The sequence below is a fragment of the Uloborus diversus genome, chromosome 7, assembly GCF_026930045.1.
Source record: "Uloborus diversus isolate 005 chromosome 7, Udiv.v.3.1, whole genome shotgun sequence".
In the NCBI taxonomy this organism is placed as follows: Eukaryota; Metazoa; Arthropoda; class Arachnida; order Araneae; family Uloboridae; genus Uloborus; species Uloborus diversus.
In genome coordinates this window covers 55,877,245-55,899,840 of record NC_072737.1, presented here as the reverse complement: position 1 = coordinate 55,899,840, position 22,596 = coordinate 55,877,245, and positions in this window count along the sequence as shown.

Sequence of the window (22,596 nt, the reverse complement as noted above, 5' to 3'; positions counted from 1 at the left end):
TCTTGCTCATTTGCATTTGCTCCCCAGTACTTCATGATGAAAATTTATTCAAATTGTTTTTATTGACATTTTGATGTCATGCAGGGACATATTACTGGATTATAAAAGACTAAGATCTTTTTTTTTTTTTTTTTTTTTTGTAACCAGTTAAGCTTTTGGCTTTTTATACCTGAAATTTGGCTATCACATTGATTAGGCATATCCAACACATTTAATGTGAATATCATATTAGATTGCTAAGTTGTTTCACACAATAATTCTTTAAATATGTGATCAAAATACAATTTTTGGGCAAAAATTTATTGTTTTGTATATGGTTGGTTATACATAGTGGAATACATACAGAAAAGTGTTTTAGTTGAATATAAATTTTTGAAATAAATACCCGGGTAAATACCCATTTTGGGTATTTACCCGGGTATATACCCTGGGTATTTACCCCTAAAAATAAATACCCGGGTATTTTACATCACTACTTCGAAGTCAACTGCATGTCCTTCGGCTTCTCCCCTATCGGAAGAGCGCATGACGTCACTTCGTATGCCATTTGACGTCACAAGCGCTTGAACTTTAAAAATTAATTTAAAAAAAACTACTTATCATATCGCAAAAATTTTTTCACCTATGATGTTCATACATGTTACTCTATCATATAAAAATAAAACTGAAAAATCGAAAACTTCCCTATTATCTAAAGTACATTTTTTCGTAAAAATGGTACGAAAAATGGTTTTATAATGAAAACCATTCAGGAGCGTTACGTGTGTGACATATTTCAAAAAGCCTCGTTAAAAATTCCCCGTCGAATGTTTGAAGTTGAAAGTTTGGTATTATGTATCAAGTTAATTTATGATACGATATATTTTTCTTCTAGTCTCAATTTGACCTTGAAGGAAAACTTTTGTTCCTTTTGCGTTACGTGTGTGACCAACAAACAGTGATTTGCATATTTTTTGGGGGGGGGGGGGGTGTAAAACTTATCAAAAGTATTTATTAATAAAAAATTAGACATAATTACAATAAAGCATCTGTGTTCATGATATTTGATAGTTTTTCACAAAAAAAAATGAATGATGAAGTAAAAAAAAAAGGGGGCTCTTACATTTATTTCACTAATAATGCGTTTTTTTTTATTTCGTATAAATGTTATCAAATAAGGCAAAAATCTGATATAAAAATATTTTAAACTCAAAATTGACGCTAGAATTGAAAAGTATAGATATTTTTTGTCAAAAAATAAGTTTTGTTTCTATATTATGTCAAAAAAAAAAAAAAAAAAAAAATTGGTGAGGCAGGACCACTTTTCGTGGAATTGCCCTACTACATAATTAAAATATTAGTAGGTAAGTGGCGTTAAAAGAGGAATAAATATTTCACCATTTCACTTTGCCGCTCTCTTTCACTTTGTACCACATTCCCCTACTTAAATTTTGTCCTCTTCTTTTTTCTCAGGATAGTTGTTTTTTCGGTACCTTTGAATCAACTTCTAAAATAATTACGTAATAAGCATAATACGCGAGGCAACCTTCAAATGGATTTTATTTTCTCATGCAGGTGATAAACTCTACAATTAACTAATCAAAAACAATTTGCTTGGGGTCAAGTCCAGAAAGATAGTTAAGGTAAGAAACAGCCATGCTTTAAACATCAGTGACACATAATTGGTGCCCCCCTCCTTGAAGCTCGCGGATATATAATATTCCTATCAGATGCACTTGATGGAAAACCCCCGAGACCGCCCCATTCGAAGGGATGTAACATCCATCAGCCCCAGGCCTTTGTACCAGAATCGAAACGTTCCACACATTCGCAGAATACAGAACAGGAGCGGCATATGCACAGGTGCGATGGAATCACACGCCACGATCAAAAGACACCCAATTCCAATTATATCTCCGCAGAATATTCGACATTCGATCTGTGGGGGAATCGCCTCAAAGGGAATCGGTCGAAGAAGTCATGAATAGGGCAGTTAATGGATTTTTGGAATGCAATGGAACATAGAATCGTACAAGGAATGCTACACAACACCGTCTATAATATTTTTAAAAAAGAAAAAAAATAAAAAAATCCAGAAACTCTTACATTTTTTCCAGTATTTGATCAAGTAACTTTTCATAAGAATAACAGGAAAAAGCTTCTCTATTGATATATGAAAAAATATGGATAGATAGATCAAAACGAAAAAGAGATTGATGGGAATATAATGTAATTAAATTAAGAATATCACAGTGAGATAAATTGACAAGCTTATATGCAAAGGGAGGTGAATGATTAAATAGATAAATTTAAATGTACCAAAAGGGTACTGACAGGGGCGTGCACACGGTTTTGGGATCCGTCACAAATGACTTTTCCGAGCCCTCCGACACATTGTTTACCCCCATATGTCACCCGCTAGTTTTAAAAATATTGGGCCCCCTTCAGGCTCGGGCCAACAGGTGTCCCTTCTCCACCCCCCTCCTGAGTACGCCCCTGGGTACAGAGTAGAGTTCGAAAAATGAAAAATTATAAAAAATACATGTGCTGGTAGAGCAGGGGTAGTCAACTTGTAGCGTCGAGAATCGTATGTGGCTCAGTAGAATTATACTTGTGGCTCTTGAGCTCTCAGTTAAATAGTTATCGAAAAATTAGCTGCAATATTGTCATTGGAAAAAATAATTTTGATAATCCTGGGCACATACTGAACTGTGCAACAAATCGCATGCATGTTCACGTTGATGCACTGTTTGACTACGAACTCGAGATACCTAAACACTTTTGCGAATGGCAGAAAAAGACGAATCCATGTATACATTTGATATTTTGACAATATCCAGATTTATTTAACTGCGAACAATTATTTTTTTAATATGATCAACTTTAAAAACAAATGTTGGAGATTGCTTAGTCATAAAAACTTCGAAATTTGCATGAAGTCAAACGTTAGAATATTTGTCAAGGTCGGAAAGACCTCTTTTCAATCCCAATAATCTGACTATTATTGTTGGAACACGAGTAGAGGATCTTAGTTTGATAAATTCTGTGAGGAACCAAACATAGTCTTGAGAAGTCTTTATTAAGTACAGCACAAGAACAAGAGGACAGTAAAAACACACAAGATGAATGACTAAAGAGAAAGTAGAAGTACATTCTTCCCGAACGCTAATAGCACCACTTCTTACGAAATGGGAGGGATGCAATAAATATTGCACATTTGCATTTTTTACATTTAACTTGCATTTTAACCAATGTTCTATAACTTACTGAAATAAGGTTTTTACAAATATTTGGGGAACAAATTGAATTATTAAGAGTTTTCGTCGTCTTAAATAGGTTAATTTGTATGTTCTGATTATTACACAAAATAAAATGTTTTGGCTTCACAATAAATACACGTTTCTTAGAAGATAACCGTTATATTACTTTTTTAATGTGTAGTTACATTTGGCTCTTAAAAAAAATAATTTACCACACCGGTAAAAATGGCTCTCAACTCTAGAAAGATAGTCGAAAACTAAACTGGAGTCATATATAAATAAATAATTGAATAGACATTAATCAAAACGAAAATGTGAAGACAAGTATTATCTTGAAGTATAACGATACACAAATAAATGAATTACGAACATAATTCGGTGTCAAAAACTTCTAAATTTATTGAAATTATTTCAAGTACGAAAAATATCAGGATTTGGATTACTACACTTATTCCAGCCTTTGACTGCGAACTAATACTTAACATTTTTTTAAATAACTTAAATCAAATTATATTAAAAAAGTTAGTGCCTAATGGTAGGAAAGAGATCCAGCAGAAACCTCTATCAGTGTCATTTATAGTTGAGGCAAATCTAACTCGCAACCTATAATCAGCTTAACTTTTAATACTCAAGAATGATTAGACAGCATATCAGACATATTATTTTGTAGACTATCAAATATTGTGTCTCCTGTTATATAAGTTGATAGTAATCTCACCCAAAAATGAAACTTAACATTTAAAAAAGTTTCCTTCGGATGGGGCAATGAACAGCAAGAAGTTTTCCATACCTTTAACTGCTTTTTATAAGTCATGCGTTAAACAACTCGTAGACTAATTTAAATGTTAACTAATTATAAACTAAAAACCTATCATAATGTTCGTTGCCTTAGTTTAATTCCTTAGGAGAAAAAACATTTCATTACTATTTCATCGAAAAAAAAGGCGGAATGTTCAAGAAGGTGTAAAAGGGCAAATGCCCCCTAAGATTTCTCGCCGACACCTTACTTGGTGTATCAGAAATAAAAGCCATTGGAACAAGCACCTTTTTTTAAGCGAGAAAACTAATACCTTTTGATCATTTCAAATTTCAATAATTGAACAAAATGAATAAACATAATAACAGGGGTAACATTAGTTCACTCATGAATTGTTCTGAGTCTTACACGAGCAAACGGATGAATATTCCTCAACAATAAATTTTAATTAATTTTCGTCAAAAGGCTTAGCTATAATCCCAATGAAGGTGCAATGACATTCACTTAAAGCCCATAAAAGATGACTCAAAGCCTGTTCCAAGGGCGAATAATTCAAACTTAATATCGACTTAAGTAAAATAAATCAGTCATACTAAGTGGCAAATAAATATGAATTAAGGGGGTCCGGGACACAAAAATCCTCAAATTTTGCAATTTTCTTTTTATAATTTGAAAAATTGCTTCGTTTTTTTCTGCTTAAGAGGACGTTTGAATCTTGTTTCTACCTTAAATAGAACGAAAGTTATAGTTATTTTTGTTGCATGCATCTAACGAATGTGTACATAACTTTAAAACTTTAAACGCGTTTTTCTCCATGATGCAATTTTTCCCGATTTCTTGCATTCAAACTCTTATAAGTCAGGAACCGATAGAGATAAAGTAATGAAACTTGGAGCATATCTTTTTCAAGCAATTTACTTTAATTTTTATTCGGCGAATTTGAAAAAAACGTTTACTTCAAAAATTATGATTTTTTTTAAAAAAAGTATCTTCGAATTTTTCGAAATTTTTCTTCAAATATTTTTTATTTTTTATTGAATCAATATTTTTAAAATCGCCGAGTAAAAATTAAAGCTTAGATATTTGTGCATACTTTTTTGAAAAAAATTGAAAATTGACCAACAATATTTTGAGTTATAGCAATTTAAAGCAACCCCATTTTTTTAAAAAAACTAATTAAATTTAAATTTAAAAAAAAATTTTTTTTCATATTTATGTTATGATTTTGCTTATTAAATAAATGATGAATCAGTTCAAAAAATTTCAAAACTCTAAAGTACATAATAAAAAAAATTTCAAAATGTGTCCCGGACCCCCTTAAGCCAGTAAATTAATCAATGGCACTGATAGGCCATATAACGCTTTGGAAACAAATTATGCAGACAATACTCTCGTTTATATGATCAATACCGAAGAAGAGGTAAACAATAATTCGCAATTAAAAAAACTGTAGGAGGCGCAGCAGTCTCTGGCTAATGGCAGCTGAAAGGAGTAAAATCAAGACCGATACATTTAGGTTGGATGTGACGTGTTTAATGAGACATCTCTGCCTTGACTGAGCAAGATTGAAATGTTTTACCACTTAGTTTAACTTCTTTGAATCACCACAAAGAGGCAGATTCAAGCTTTTGAACTGCAAAAAATAATTTTTACTTTCTTCAGTATCTAGAAAAAAGTATTGGATTCGAGAACAGTTTCAAATTTCGACGGATTTGTACGTTTTAGTGTGTATTGAGTTTTTGACCATTTTTGGGAAACGTCCGTCTGTCCGTCTATTTGTGTGTGACCGGTTTCTTGTGACCGCTCTAGCGCAAAAGCTACTGCATGAAATCGAACGAAATTTGGTACACATATGTGCCCCCATGTGAACAACCGCTTAGGCTTGAATAACTTCAAAATGATTTATTCTTATTCTAGTCATTTTATTTTAATTTGAAATATTATGTTCACATGAAGAAAGTTCTCATTTTAAAAGCTTAATTTCAAATCATATGAATAAAGAACACCCTTCCTTTTTGCAAAACGAATTTATTTCGGTTCACCTTCACAACTGATGAGGCAAACCTAACCTGTCACCGGCGTAATGCTATGGATTAGGATATGTTTAGCCTGCACAATGCTTCTAGGTTAGTTTTGCTCCAACTATAATATTTTGCCAGTTTTTCACGCGATATGTAGTCGGACAGTACTTGATAATATTTTTGACAGAAACTTTCAGTGGAGCTCCATTTAAAATAATAAACATCTTGTAACATATCCTTAGCATAATAACATATTACTAATGCTTCAGATGTACATAAGGTGCCCTGTACTTCATGTTAGTGGAACAAGATGAAAACAGCTGGTGTACAACATCAAAAAGTCATTTAAATTTAAATCGCTCAACTGTTTTCAAAACTACATCATTCGCCACTCAGATTCGAATTGCCATTGAATGATTCTATATTGTGACGGTTATACTAAATAAAAGGAAATTAAACTTATGGACTCAGAAACATTTACTCTGTGGAAGCTCGCTAGGGAGTTAGTTTCCTAATTGTTCGTTCTCCCTATGCAATGATTTCAATTATCGGTTCCGTTTTCCATTAGTGCTGCAGAAGTCACAGGGGGACTCTCTAACAGAAATTTGTTGGGGCTCTTTGAAGTCAGTTCAACCACTACGCCTTTGAAAGGTCGCAGTGCCTTTGAAGCTGCACAAAGCAGGAACTTAAATTTTAGTTTCACATTGAAATGCGGGAAAGAAACTTAGTGCCGAAAAATGTTTAATCAAACTGGAAGATTAGAAATGGGGAGACACTATTATAAGTGATATTACTACCAAGAAAATTACCATAAAATAACAGGGTACATCGTAAGATAATAGGGTCAGTTGGAATAAACGGAACCAGACTTTCAATATTTCAACTTTCGATTCTTCCCTTCTCCTTTTGGATGAATTGAAAGACAACATTTTGTGCATTCGTAGGGCTGGGATATGTAGGAATTTCTACATCGTGATGCATCGCCAACCTCACATCGCGATGTAGCGATGCATCACGATGCAAAAGTTTCTTTTTTTTTTTTTTTTGTAACGCCAGCAAGTGGTTTTTTTTTTTTAAACAGAAAATAGTACATTTTTGTGACTAACGTAGCGCAAATATTTTCAGTGAAATAACCAAACTAATTAAAATACTTACCTTATAATATAAGTAAAAAGAACAGTCAATTTTATTCGGCCAACATCGAATCTTTTACAATAAACATAGTTCTTTTGAAAGTTTGAAAAAAATTTTACAATGTGCAAGAAGACTTAGAGCGTATGTTTTTGCGTATGCTTTTGCGTATGCTAAGCCTTTTCTACAACCTTCCACGTTCAGAGCCAGAAGAAAAACATTGAAACTGTTACTGGATTTATATACTAGAAAATATGCTGAATGAAATGATTGGTCACAAATAGGGTTTTGTGAAAAAAAAAAAAAAAATCTGAGGTTGAGGTTGAAATTTCTATGGGATGACCCTCACCAATAGTTTAGTTTTAAAAATCATCACAAGTGTGGCAATACAGTTTGTTTCCCCCCTTTCCTCTCATGTTTCTTTTCACCCCAACAGATTCAACATAACATTAGAACTAAAACGAAACAGAAGAAATAATAATAAAAGAAAAATAAAAAACGATTTCCTTTAGGGCAGTTCACAAACGATGTCACGCGCTGAGGTGGGAGGAGGGTTCGTGAAATTGGGACAGTTTGTGACAAGGGGAAAGGAAGGAGTAAGAAGAAGTGTGATATCAAGCATTTTTTACAAAAATGTTTATAAAAAATAGTACGACAGGTAATATGGAGGGGGGGGGGGAGGCGACAAGGAGGAGTGTGAACTTCGGGACAAAGGGGGGAAAGGAGGGTCAAAAGTATTGTGACGTCATTTATATATGAACAGCCCCTTACTATTAAAAAATACCTAATAAACATCTTAAACAAATCATTTATCACTTAGAGTATAAACTAGTTGTACACGCATTTTATGATCGGATTTACATTGCTACATAAAAACCCTGTTGCCATAAGCATCAGGACACCCTGCTAATGAATCATTAGAAAGTAATTTTGAGGGAAAAACACCTAAAGAAACAGAAAAACAAATTACTTTATAAATAAAAGCCTAGCCATGTACGAACAGCAAAACCTTCTTAAGGAAATCCGCAGTGGGAGGCAGAGTAGAAATTAGTCAAGCAGATGTATAGATCGTATTTGCAAAGCAGTAAGGGGCCATTAGCGTGGCCTCTGCTAACTACTTGTACTCCCTCTAATGATCCTAATTATCTGCCCTGAGTTCACATATAGATGCAACTGTTTCAAAGCTTTTCAGCTAAGCTTGCATATGCATTCAACCACTACTATCGCCGAAACTGGAAGGTGATGTTTCAAATGGTCAGTAAACGCGGTAAGCCTGCGGTGCTATCAGTTCAATTTGCGTGTTGAAATCGATTACACATTGGTAATTACAGAAGAAAAGTAATTAACAACACAATGAAAGGATAGATATATTTAACCTGAAGTTCTTGTATTTGATTAAAACTAAGGTGTTTAAATTACAATGCTTAGTTACAATAAAATACTTCTCCTTTTTACTAGAAAGTTAACTTTTTCCCCAAAAGCAAATATGTAATACTTTCACCTTTTTAAAACTTTATTAAACATTATGATTAATTTCTATACACCCTTGACGGATCACTAGTATCAGCAGTTCAAATCCTTTATTACGAAAATTTTATGAAAACGTATTAAGGACATAGTCAATAATTTTAAGGACTTAAAAGTTAATATTAATGGAATCAAAAAGAAACTTAACAAAAAGAAAGAGCAGGGCTGCGGAGTGGGAAGACTAAACTGACCGACACTGGGAACTTTAAAGAGCCTTCGACTCCGACTTTGCAAGCACTGGTAAAGTTACGGACTATGAAAGAAAATGACCGACTCCGACTATTGAAATTTTAAACTTTCGACTACAGACTCCAACTACTTAACCCCAAAATCAGTTCGACGCCGACTCCGTAGCCCAGCGGAAGAGAATGTCCATATAAATAAGAACCATTACTGCACATTTGGCAACCAATAAGGTGGTCAATTTACTCGATTGAAATACACTCGTCAGGCGTAGGTACTCTTCTTTTTAAAAACATTCAGAAATCCCCAAATCATCCTATGTTCTTAAAATGAATTAACTTTTCATTTCTGGACATAATAAACCGAAAAAGGAAATATTTTCAAAAAGGAAAAACACACTTGAAAATAAGCAGCCGTAGTATACAAGATTAAAATGAGAAACTGAGCGGTGTAAGAATTTTTTGCCAATAACCTGCTGTGATGTTAACCTAATTCTGCAAACGTGGCCAAGGGCACCTCGAAATTAAAATTTTGAGAGGGGGCAGGGGGGACATTTTCCATTAGCCGAATGAAACCCCGAATTTAACGAATGATAAAATATGAGAATAGCATACATATGATTTTTTTTTAAATTGCAATTTTGCAATGCAGTCTCTAAATTTGCCTAGTCGCCGGACAAATGTTGTCGAATACTGGAAATGTTCACAGTGACCTTCCTTTGGGAGCCCTTGAACGTAGTAGTTCTCTATTGGCCTCCATGAAGAAAGGGCTTTCTCAAAGTCAGGCTTTAGAGCCAAACAATACTCGACGTACATAAAAAAGTAGTCGAAAACTTTGTACTGCATAGTGAATAAAATATGACAACGTATATAAAGTACAAATTGAGAATGAAAAAAGGTTAAAAACCAGCAAACAGCTGTTTCGGCACTCTAAAATACAAGTGCCATCATCAGTGCATTAAAAACGAAGACAGGTTCACCCGACTAAAACACAGTCGAGGCGAACAATGGAATGAGAGACGAGTTGTAAAAGATATGAGAGCAGTACCGGAAACGATGACGTCAAGGTTACGTCAGAACTCCAAAGGACAGTTGCACTCAGGAGAAAACGTCACGGACAAAAAATAAATCAAATAACAGACTTCCAAACATTAGGAAAAGGGGGGGGGGGGGTGCTAGACAAATCATTGACGATTAAATTAGCATTTTTCCATATGTAATATGACTCCCAAAAATCTAAATCATGAATGGACGAACACTCGTGAATAACTTTGGCGGAAGAAAAAATAAAATTATGACCGCAGGACCAACAGTGTTGAGCAATAAAGGAGCGTTTGAGATCCTGTTTCTTGACGTAATTTTCGTGTTCTTTTATCCGGAATTTGAGAGATCGTCGAGTCTGCCCAATGTAGGCCAATTTGCACTGGCAGGAAACACTGTAAATGCCCCATCTGTCAAGGTTCTGAACAGGGTGTTGAAGTTGTGAAAATTTTAATTTATTAACAGGAGAAAAAGTGACGGAAAAATGAAACTTTTTTAAGATTTTGGCAATTTGTAGACTGATTTTAGGAAAAAAGGGTAAGACAACGGAACTCGAATAGTTCACAGGAGCAAGTGTTTGATTTTTGTTAGTTGAGCTACATAGCTTCTTATAAATGGTATCAATAATATCTAATGTGAATCCCCGATCCACCGCAATACTTCGTAGGTAATTCAGTTCTGATGAAAGTAAATTGGAATTTGAACAAATGGCTAAAGCACGGTAAATAAAAGATCTAAAAGCAGCCAATTTTTGTTTAGGAGGATGAACGGATAACTTGTGGGGGGGAGGGGGGAGAGAAACAGCAAAGGGTTTACGGAAAACCACTACTGTTTTTTACAACTACTGTTTTCCGTAAACCCTTTGCTGTTTCTCTCCCCCCCCCCCCCCCACAAGTTATCCGTTCATCCTCCTAAACAAAAATTGGCTGCTTTCAGATCTTTTATTTACCGTGCTTTAGCCATTTGTTCAAATTCCAATTTACTTTCATCAGAACTGAATTACCTACGAAGTATTGCGGTGGATCGGGGATTCACATTAGATATTATTGATACCATTTATAAGAAGCTATGTAGCTCAACTAACAAAAATCAAACACTTGCTCCTGTGAACTATTCGAGTTCCGTTGTCTTACCCTTTTTTCCTAAAATCAGTCTACAAATTGCCAAAATCTTAAAAAAGTTTCATTTTTCCGTCACTTTTTCTCCTGTTAATAAATTAAAATTTTCACAGCTTAAACACCCTGTTCAGAACCTTGACAGATGGGGCATTTACAGTGTTTCCTGCCAGTGCAAATTGGCCTACATTTGGCAGACTCGACGATCCCTCAAATTCCGGATAAAAGAACACGAAAATTACGTCAAAAAACAGGATCTCAAACGCTCCTCTATTGCTCAACATTGTTGGTCCTGCGGTCATAATTTTATTTTTTCTTCCGCCAAAGTTATTCACGAGTGTTCGTCCATTCATGATTTAGATTTTTGGGAGTCATATTACATATGGAAAAATGCTAATTTAATCGTCAATGATTTGTCTAGCACCCCCCCCCCCCTTTTCCTAATGTTTGGAAGTCTGTTATTTGATTTATTTTTTGTCCGTGACGTTTTCTCCTGAGTGCAACTGTCCTTTGGAGTTCTGACGTAACCTTGACGTCATCGTTTCCGGTACTGCTCTCATATCTTTTACAACTCGTCTCTCATTCCATTGTTCGCCTCGACTGTGTTTTAGTCGGGTGAACCTGTCTTCGTTTTTAATGCACTGATGATGGCACTTGTATTTTAGAGTGCCGAAACAGCTGTTTGCTGGTTTTTTAACCTTTTTTCATTCTCAATTTGTACTTTATATACGTTGTCATATTTTATTCAATACTCGACGTATTAACACAGGGTGTTCGGTATTAGCGTCGGTTTTCCACGCTCTACAGGAAGTTGATATACCGAATGGTTCGACCATGTAGTCAGTAGCGTGTGGAAAGGAAAGTACAAAGTTAAACTTTCGAACAATAAAACATTTACAAGACTAAACTTACAGGGCGCCAAAAATCAATACACCGGTAAAGAACTTAACCGGCAATGAGAAAACAAAACAAACTCGACAAAAGCAACTGTTAAAGAAGGTGTAACAGACAAGTTTTCTGATCAAAGTACACACAATCTGACCGCAACCAAACAGATAGTGCATTAAGGCGGTTCGGCCCAAATTGCTGGCCCTTTCTCTTCAATGATTTCAATTACCAACGAAGTTTCCAGGTAATGATCCCAAAGAGTAGAAAGGGAAGAATGCGATTCGAGGGATTTTTAGTTACATCAGGAAACTTTCAAACCATCATTGACCCGTTCGCTAAGGTAAAGCTTAATATGGTCCGGTGATCCCGGAAAATTTAAAGTATTTGAGTAGAGTAAAAGTTAAATGGACTTCAAGGAATCTTCCAAAATTTAAATACCCATCCGATTAATTTTAAATACATAGAGCCAACTAAGCAAAAGCGATATAAGTTACGATGGTTTTAAATTGTAACAAAACTTACATTCAGAAACATAAACGCAAAATACTATAATGCTTAATGTTTGTACAATTTGCCAAAATGTATGTATGCAGTTTCAAAAAAAAAAGTTTCATTCTCTTAATTTTTATTCTCTTAATTATCTTCTTCGAATACTTAGAAATTATAAATGTTTAAAGATAGTAAAGGGATTTTTTTAAATTATTATTATATTATTTTATAATTACGTATCATCTGACTCATAACATGACATGAAAGTCCATAAAGCTAAGCCTCTCCCCCCTTCCCCCCAAAATAATAATTACATTTTAAATATGTAATCAAAACAACTTTAGGTTATTTTTTGACATTATTTCGGCTGACTGGCCTTCCAGTCTATTTTGGTACTGAAAAATCAACCGTCAAAGTGGATCTGCTTCTCCGCCCCCCCCCCCGAATATTTTTTGAAAATATATCAAGTTAAATTTATTTTTCTGACAGAAGGCATTAAAGCTTTCTGTAGAATTTGTCGATGAATAGCTGAGTACAATTATTTTCTTCAAAACATTCTACTATGTTAAGTCAGCACTACATGCGACAAGTTTTAAATTGTAAAATACGCAGACTATGTAGTGTCATCAAACACTACATAGTACAATAATACAGTATTGATTCATATTAATAATTTCCCTCAGAAGTATCATTGATAGAATATGAAGAAGGTAAGACAGATATTTAGGACATCAAACTCTATCGATATTTCACGCAACAATTGTTTTCAATTGATTTTGGGCTTGAAAAATACATTGCAAGATGAAACAAGAAAGCTTCTGGTGGAAGCAGGATTGCTGAAAGCAATCATAATGTGAGAAATTTCACAAAATGCACATTTTCATTCCAAAAATTGGAAAACATATCCAGTTAGAGAGACATGAGACACGAAATTGATTAAGAAACTAAGGGGGAAAAAAAAAAGACAACAGAGATGTTCTTTTTCCAGCGTATATAACTTACCCCTATACTTTGTTCAGAAAGATTATGATTTTAGAAAGTAATAGATGTAGTCAAGGGAAGAGCCTCAACATGAAAGTAAGGAACAAAGGATTTCAGTTTTATGATGTTGATAAACTGAGGATGGATTTGAAACTACAAGAATATCTAACGTGTTTCAAAAAAAGTTTTCACACAAAAAACACTGCATCCGTGTAGCTGCCTTGAGATGTCTAAAATGCATTAATCCGTCGGTTTCTTGAGGTGCCTCAATTTTAAAACTTAATTCATCATCATATTAAGAGTATCATTAAGTTTAAAAATTTAACAACCGAAAGAGCTTTTACTAAGTTATATTTCTAGTGCGAGTTCCTGTAGTAAAACTAGTAATGATTTAAAAACATATTCAACAACATTAAAGATGCATAATTAAAAAAAAAAATGCAGACAAATGATTCGGGATCCACAGCTTACTTTTTTTTTGCACTGAAAAAGAGGGGGCCTTGTGTTCCCTGAAACAAACCCTGTTTACCTTCTTTCTTCTTCTTCTTTTTGTTGAAAATTTGTACTTCTTAAATGATGTTGTTGTACACATTTTTGCTCTTAACACAAAGTTGTTTATTTTTCAGTCATGACCTATTTAAATCTGCTTATAGTCAACTGTGTGAAATGAGCTAAAGCAGTTATTGGTTACTCGACTCAGAGTGTGCAGAGTTTTGCTTTTCCACAGAAAAACTTTCTACATTTTATCGTGGAAGAATATAAGATTATAAATAAAAAAGGAATTTTTCATGTGACCTAGCGCATTGAACAAAGATTCGCTTATAATCATGAATTTTCCTTTTTTCCCAACTACGATTTTCGTGCAGGATCCACTTTAAGAATTTTTCACCAAACATACTCTGAATTAAACCTGCTTAACATTATCAACAGTTTCAATACCAACTCAAATGTCATTGCTTTGATCTTCTCGAGGACTGAACAGAAGAGAGAAAAAATCCCTACAAAAGGGCGAAAGAAAAACGCAAAAGAAACTTAGAAGAGAATAGAAAAAGCACTTTTACCAGTTAGTTTATGTTCCATGGTAAGGAACTCTTCAACTCGTTAGAGAGATCCATATAAGTAGGGAGCAGAGACTCAAAGATTAGCGCGGGAGTTATACATCTTGGTCTCAGCACAAAGGGGTCTTGTTTCCAGGAGACCATTAGGGTGGTCTCTTCCAAATGACTCCTCTTCCCCGCCACTGATTCCAATTACTGGTCATGTACAGTGTCGCCTGTGCCGGAAGACTCGAGGGGAAGATTGCAACAGGACTTTTCCATGTGTATTACAAGAACGAATTGGGTTTGATATTGCCTAGTACCATGTTAAAAGGAACTCATTTTTCAGTTAATGTACATAGTGCGAATTTATTGTATAAAAAGGTCTGATTTGCAAATCTCTTCACATTGGAGTGTTCGCTTCTAGTGCATGTGCATGCTGAAAAATTTCAACAACCATCTAATATTTGAGTAGTTGAGAACAAAAGTGGAGTAAGTCAATCTTTTTTATAATTTCTGCTTAAGCCATCAGAAACTAGTTTTAACCACATCGTACTTCATGCGAAGGTGGTGTGAATTTCGGTTCAACCATCTGCTGATAGACAGGCAGTAATCGTAAATCGGAACAGCAATGATGTTTTGTGAAAAAGTAACTACTAAAACACTTAATTACTCAAAAACTTGTTCAATTTACGTGGGCCACTTTTGCTCTCAACGGCTACAACCATCTAATGTTTGAGTAGTTGAGAACAAAATTGGTGTAAATCTTTTTATTTTTTATTTTTAAATAGTATGTATTTACACCATCAGAAATTAGTTTTAACCACATTCTACTTCATGCGAAGGTGGAGTAAATCTAGGTTCAATCATTTGCTGATAGACGGACCGTACTCGTACATCGGAACAGCAGTAGTGTTTTGTTGAAAAGTAGCTACTAAATCAGTTAATCACTCAAAATGTTATTAGCTAATGTACTCGTTTTTTCTCAAGTGATACAAATGTAAAACCCGATCTACTTTCTATTTATAATCAGCTGATTACTCGACTATTTTTGAACGAGTTATTAAGTAATCGTTTGCACAGGAGAGCTAAAATAATGATAAATCGCTGATCTAAAACAACTTTACAAAACTTCTTGAATAACTGTGTTAAATTCTACTGCTGTTTCTTGGACTTATTTTGGTGCAAAAATTGGATTACTTCGAAAACTCACTTTTCGACAGGCAACAATCGAGCAAAGCGAAAGATGAAAACATGATGGGATCTTAACATTATTTATCAGATCAGAAAAACTGCCCTCGATAATTGAATCGTTTATTTATAAGTTGTTTGATTTCAGAAAAAAATTATATCGTCACAAAATTGTTTAGCAGGGGTAACGACGCTTTTTACTGAAAGAAAGAAGCCTTTACATGTATTCACTGCAGTTTAAAATATTGTAATCCTAATGGAAAAACTTTACTTTTTCACAAAATGTTTTTATTTTTATTTATTTATTTTTTAATTTTAAACATTGCCGCTTGACCGATTTCTGACAAAAAAGGTTTAACTGCTGCGTATAATAAAAAAGTTCCCGTCTGAAGGTGAAAAAAGCTTTTTCAACAAAACAAAACAAAAAAGGCACTAGCACAAATAATTTAGTTTCCTCAGTTCCATCAATCAGGATTATAAACAACAAAAGTTGAACCAAATTTTGATAATTTCAGGAAATGAATTTTTTTTGCTCATATTTATTGCTCGAACAAGGATTTTATGTGCAGCAATGTCTCCTTTTAAAAATCTTAAAAACTTTGAAAACGGGAGGAGTTTTTTCAAAAATTTATGAACGAAATAATGCAAAAAAATTTTAATATTAAAATAAGATAGAAACAAAATTGAAGCAGAAATACTTCAAAACATAAAAAAGGGCAGTGAAATAGTGAAAGCTATGAAACAACGAATTTTCCATAAAAGTATGTAGAAAAGCGTAGTTGCACTCCTTCAACTTCGCTTTTGAAGCTGTCAGTGATATTATATTAGCTGCTAACTTTTAACCTTTTTTATACCACTGTTATGTGTTATTGATAAACTTTTTTCAAATATAATGTAATCGTCGGTAAGTCTGGTTTGAACTACTTGATGCTGAACTATATTTAAGGTCTTATTCATGAAAGTAATGTGACACACACTGCAACTTTCAAGGTTTCTTGTTATCAATTTGAAGAACTTTAGTTGAAATACACTATACTGATTTAAAATTATAATGTTCTCTTTGGTCTACAAAAAACACGAGCTGATGTGTGCATTACATGACTTCCTTTTACTCCAATTTAATGATGATAACAGTGTCTCGGAGTAAGCAAAGAAACACTTTAAATGTTTTCATTCCAAGTTTGTTGTGAATCGAAGCAAAGAAAACGTTTTATACAGATAAATTTTCCCAATGTTGGCAGTTTTGATGTGATTCAATGGTTAACTCTCAAAATATGGCCAAATTGAAACCAGATTAAAAAAAAAAAAAAAAAAAAACCCGCCAAATGTGTCGCCAAGTTGGCGACAAAAGTTGGCGACCAAAAGTTTGGCGATACATTGCCAAGTAATTGCCAAATTATATCAGCACTTCAGTTTGCATTGAAACTAGCAATGATTTTACCTCAAAAAAGGTGTAAAAGACCCCCTTTGGAACATCTGAATGCAACCAAAACGGAAGAAGCACAGCTAGACCCCACTAGGAGTCTATGTACCAAATTTCAACTTTCTAGGACATACCATTTTTGAGTTATGCGAGATACATACCCACATATGCACATACATACCGACGTCACGAGAAAACTCGTTGTAATTAACTCGGGGATCGCCAAAACGGATACTTCGGGAGTCTATATGTTCTTAGGCATATATCCACATGTGGTCGGGTTGAAAAAAAAAAAAAAACTCAATATTCATTCGGGGGCGAGCAAAATTTTTTCGCGAATACAATACTTCCTTTTTTCTTCCTTTTACAAAAAAGGAAGTATTGTATTCGCGAAAAAAATTTCACTCAAAAATCGGCCTTAATTTCCATTTTTCTCACCCCCGAATGAATGTTGAGTTTTTTTTTTTGACCCGACCACACGTGGATATATGCCTAGGACCCTACAGACACCCGAAATATCCATTTTGACGACCCCCGGATTAATTACAATGAATTTTCTCGTAACGTCCGTATGTAGGTATGTGTGTATGTATCTCGCATAACTCAAAAACGGTATGTCCTAGAAAGTTGAAATTTGGTACGTAGACTCCTAGTGGGGCCTAGTTGTGCACTTCCCTTTTGGTTGCATTCGGATGTTCCTAAGGGGGTCTTTTGCCTCTTTTTGGGGGAAATCATTGTTAATTTGGATTTAAACTGAAGTGGTGTTATAATTTGTCGGACACTTGGCATATATCGCCAGTCTTTTACTCGCCAAGTTTTGTCGCCAACTTAGCGATTAATTTGGCGATTTTTTTTAATTTAAATTTGGATTTAATTTGGCCACTGTTGGTGATATTTAGAGAGTAAGGAATTGAATCACATTAAAATTGCCAATAATGGGGAAATGACATTAAATTGGAGTAAAAGTCATGTGATGCACACATCAGCTCGTTTGTAAAAGGAAGTAAGAAAGGGAAACACGAAACTTTGCATGTTTTCTTAATGACAGTATTCAAGTTGCTTTTCATTGTTTTGACCACAGTTTTTTCAAGGAAATAATTTTTTTTTTGTGACATATCTAATTAGAAAATGATATTGATCCTTCAGAAACAAAATCAAATAACATAACGTTTAAAAAACTGAATAAAAATTACAAAATACTTCGGTTGAATAAAAACTTTAGAAGACATTTTTAACACAGTTTGAATATTCGAAATCACAACACAATCCTCAAGCACAAAGCGAAAAAATAAATACATTTTCGAAAAAAGACAAAAACTTTACTTCGTTAACGTGGGACTACAGTCTTCACTAGAGACAAATAAAATACGATCTTGACAAATGAAAATACCACAAACTCCGTCTTCTCCAATTTTCGCGAATTCGAAACGAAATATTTCTGCTCCAGAAAGCACATATCGCCATAAAAACGATCGCCTACTCCCCCCCTCCAAGGCTCCCCCCATTTCAAAGACACCAATTTAATCTTGGCGCATTATTTCTTCACGGGGCGGTGCGAATCGCGACATTCTTTTGTCGTAAACGCCATCACTTTTCTGAAGAACAAAGAACTAAAAAGCGGGGGGAAGGGGAGGGGGCACCCGAAGAAAAGACGGGAAATTGAAGGCAGATTCAAATCCTTTACAAGAAAATCCGGAAGAACAAAAAATCAAAAAGGGCCGACAGCGGCAGCAACAAAGAAGGAAAAGTTCTCCCGACCAATAAAAAAAGGCTGAAGTTTTCAATCCTTTTCTAAGAGACAGCTTAAGGCCGAACTATGGGCCCTCCAGTGTCACCGATTGGAAGAGGACATCACACGAGATGGCGTATTATCTATCCTCGGCACATATTGATTATGCAATTTACTACAGAGACGCCACTCAAATGTCCAATTCTGAATCACTAATGCCAGCGTGGAAGAAATTTCTCCTCGAAAACGGGAAAGGGGGGAGAGAGATCCTGATGTGGAGTGCTTCGATTAAAAGTTAGACGTTGAGTCTGATCCAAGAATACAAGTTTGAACTAAAAAAAAAATAAAGAAAAAAAAAACCGGACGTTAATCTTAAATGTTCCTGGATGAGCTGATTGTAATATCGACAATTGTAAGGTGAAAAAGATTCATAAAAAAGTGTTTTTTTTTTTTTAACTAAGGACAATTCAGAGTGAAGACTTATATTCAGTAATTAAAAAAATAATTCATATTAATTTATTAATTCATTATTAAATAGTTAATACTATTCATCATGATTCTGATGTGGAGTACTTCGATTAAAAGTTAGACGTTGATTCTGACCCAAGAATACAAGTTAGAACTTAAATAAAAAGGCAAGAAAAAAAAAATGGACGTTAATCTCAAATGTTCCTCGATGAACTATTGTAATACAGTAAAACCTGTAAAGTTGACCGCTACTTTCAGGCACAGAATTAGAGCTTATCATATAGTTCAACCTCTATAAGTTGACCACCTGCTTAAGTTGACCACTAAAGTAGTGCATCGCAAGTGGTCAACTTACACAGGTTTCACGGTATTGACAAAAGTCCTCATAAAAAAGTGGGATTGATTTTTTTTTAAACAAAGGACAGCTCAGAGTGAAGACTTATAAATTATAATCAGTAATTTATAATAATTTACATTAGTTTATTAATTCATTATTGAATGGTTAAAATTATAAACACTAAAAAAATCAATATAATAACGGGTATAACATAAATTAAAATACTTATTTATAATTAAAATAATTATATTCTACTACAAAAGCAATGACATCAGCGATGAATCGAAAGATTTTAAATTCAATTTAAGTCTTTTACTATTCTTTAACTTCATTGAACAACAATCACAACAATAATCGTATCAATTTGGTTTTTATAGGTTAAAATGCATCAGAAATTCCATCATATTTTTTCACACAAAAAGGTTAAAATTCTGTCAAAGATTTGAATAAGTACTATTATCAAATTAAAAATATATTTAAAACAAGAAGTTCCGTCTAGAACTATACGAGCCTACTTTCCCGTATACCCATACTACTTTCTAGTACCTGATCAATATTCTCAAAAATAGCTAAAATCGCAAATTGTTTCAAATATATTTTTGCTAATTTCTAGGAATAAAGTATTCCTCACACATCAAAAAAAAAAAAAAAAAAATTAAAAAAAAAAAAAAAAGCAACACCTTTTAAACAAAGCAGCTAATACACTACTTTTTCCCTAAAAAAAAATTCTTTAACAGCTTTCAAAACGAAAAAATAATAATTAAAATTAATAAGTTTATTAAAATACTAGTGGCACCCGCACGGCTTTGCCCGTAATAGAAAAATTAAAAGGTCTTTTGGTTCGCCTGTATATTTACAAATAATGTATGGTGAATTTTCTCGCCAATTGGCTTGTACCCACGTTACAGTTCCACGTTATGATAAATTCGTATCTCGCCAATTGGCTTGTGCCCATGTTACGGTTCCACGTTATGATAATTTCGTAATTCATCATAGTTTTTTTTCTTAAAATTGGAATAGAAAAAGAACCACATAGAATTTTCGAAAAATCGCTTCGAGGTGCACACCCACATGCTACAAACTAACTTTGTGCCAAATTTGATGAAAATCGGCCCAACGGTCTAGGCGCTATGCACGTCACAGACATCCTCCGGACAGAGAGACTTTCAGATTTATTATTAGTAAAGATGGCACCCGCACGGCTTTGCCCGTAATAGAAAAATTAAAAGGTCTTTTGGTTCGCCTGTCTTTTTACAAATAATGTATGGTGAATTTTCTCGCCAGTTGGCTTGTACCCACGTTACAGTTCCACGTTATGATAATTTCGTATTATTTACTCGTCCATCTTATGATATTTTTTTTCTTGAAATTGGAATAGAAAAAGAACCACATCGAATTTTCGAAAAATCGCTTCGAGGTGCACAACCCCATACTACATACTAACTTTGTGCCAAATTTCATGAAAATCGGTCGAACGGTCTAGGCGCTATGCGCGTCACAGACAGACATCCAGACATCCTCCGGACAGAGACTTCCAGCTTTATTATTAGTAAAGAAGATAAAGAATAAAGAAATACATCATATAAAAAAAAAAAATAATTTGAATTTTTGGCATCATGAATTCAAATTATGTTTTTCGCAATCACGAGCGTGTGTGTTTGTGTAGGCGCATGTGTGTGGGTGCGTAAGTGTATGTATGCATGTGTGTGAGTGAGTGTTGTGTACGTGCGTGTGCGTGTAGGTGTTCGTGTGTGTGTGTGTAGGCGTTCGTGTGTGTGTGTAGGCGTTCGTGTGTGTGTGTGTAGGCGTTCGTGTGTGTGTGTGTAGGCGTTCGTGTGTGTGTGTGTAGGCGTTCGTGTGTGTGTGTGTGTAGGCGTTCGTGTGTGTGTGTGTGTGTGTGTAGGCGTTCGTGTGTGTGTGTAGGCGTTCGTGTGTGTGGGACATGGACGCCACCGCCCAGCAAAAGTGGATTTCGGGGGACAGTGGTCAGGACCAGCCGCGCCGCCGCCGGTGGACGGTGGTGCTGCAGGCCTGGTCCAAGCTGAAAAAGGCACGGACGCCAAAAACGGTCAAGTGAGAACAATAAGCAATTATGATTGCTCAAAAAAAAAAATCGTTTCTTTTTCCCCTGTTGCCAAAAATAATTTTTTAATTGAATTAATGCACTTACCAAAATAAATAAAAACAATAAAATGTCAACTTAAAGAAATATACATTTTATTGTCAAAAAAAATCGTCCGCGCATATCGTTATGTAGAAACATAAACGACTTTGAGTTTATTCGCCGAAAACTGAATACCTAAATTAAAACTTTAGCGTGAAAATAAAAACAAATCATATCAACACTAATTATTTCACAGTGAAAACCATTGCTGCGGAGTCGGAGTCGGAGTCAATCTCATTTTGGGATAAAGGAGTCGGAGACCAATATCCAAGAATCGGAGTCAGTCATTTGTCCTCCGTGTATAAATTTTTGAAAAAGCTACGAAGTCAGAGTCGAAGTCGGGGAGTCGGAGTCCGATTAATTATTGGGCACAGGAGTCGGAGTCGGAGTCAGGTGCCTCTGAATTCTCAGAGTCGGAGTCTGGAGTTTGGCGTCAATAGCTATTTCCAACAATATTTGTTTGAAATAAATCCGCCTTCATGTACGGAATCTACGTTGACTTTCAGTAGGCGCTAATGTTAAGTTTTTTTTGAACTGTTCAAAATTGAACAAAAAATAGTTCAAATTAAAAAGTGAAATATGGGACTGAGGTGTCCTCGCCGAGATCTTTCGAACAAAAAAAGGTTTGTTCGAATCGAACTATTCATTCAAAAGTTATTAGAGGGGGGGGGGACAGACATACAGACCGACGGACCGACAGACAGACCGACAGACATTTTTCCCCATCTAAATACCCTACTTTCCAATTTTTAATTTTTCGATATTTATTTAATTATTTTATTTATTTATTTATTTATTTTATTTTATTTATTTATTTATTTATTTATTTTTTTTTTTTTTTTGTTTTTCGCGACATTTTTAAGATGCATTAAGCCT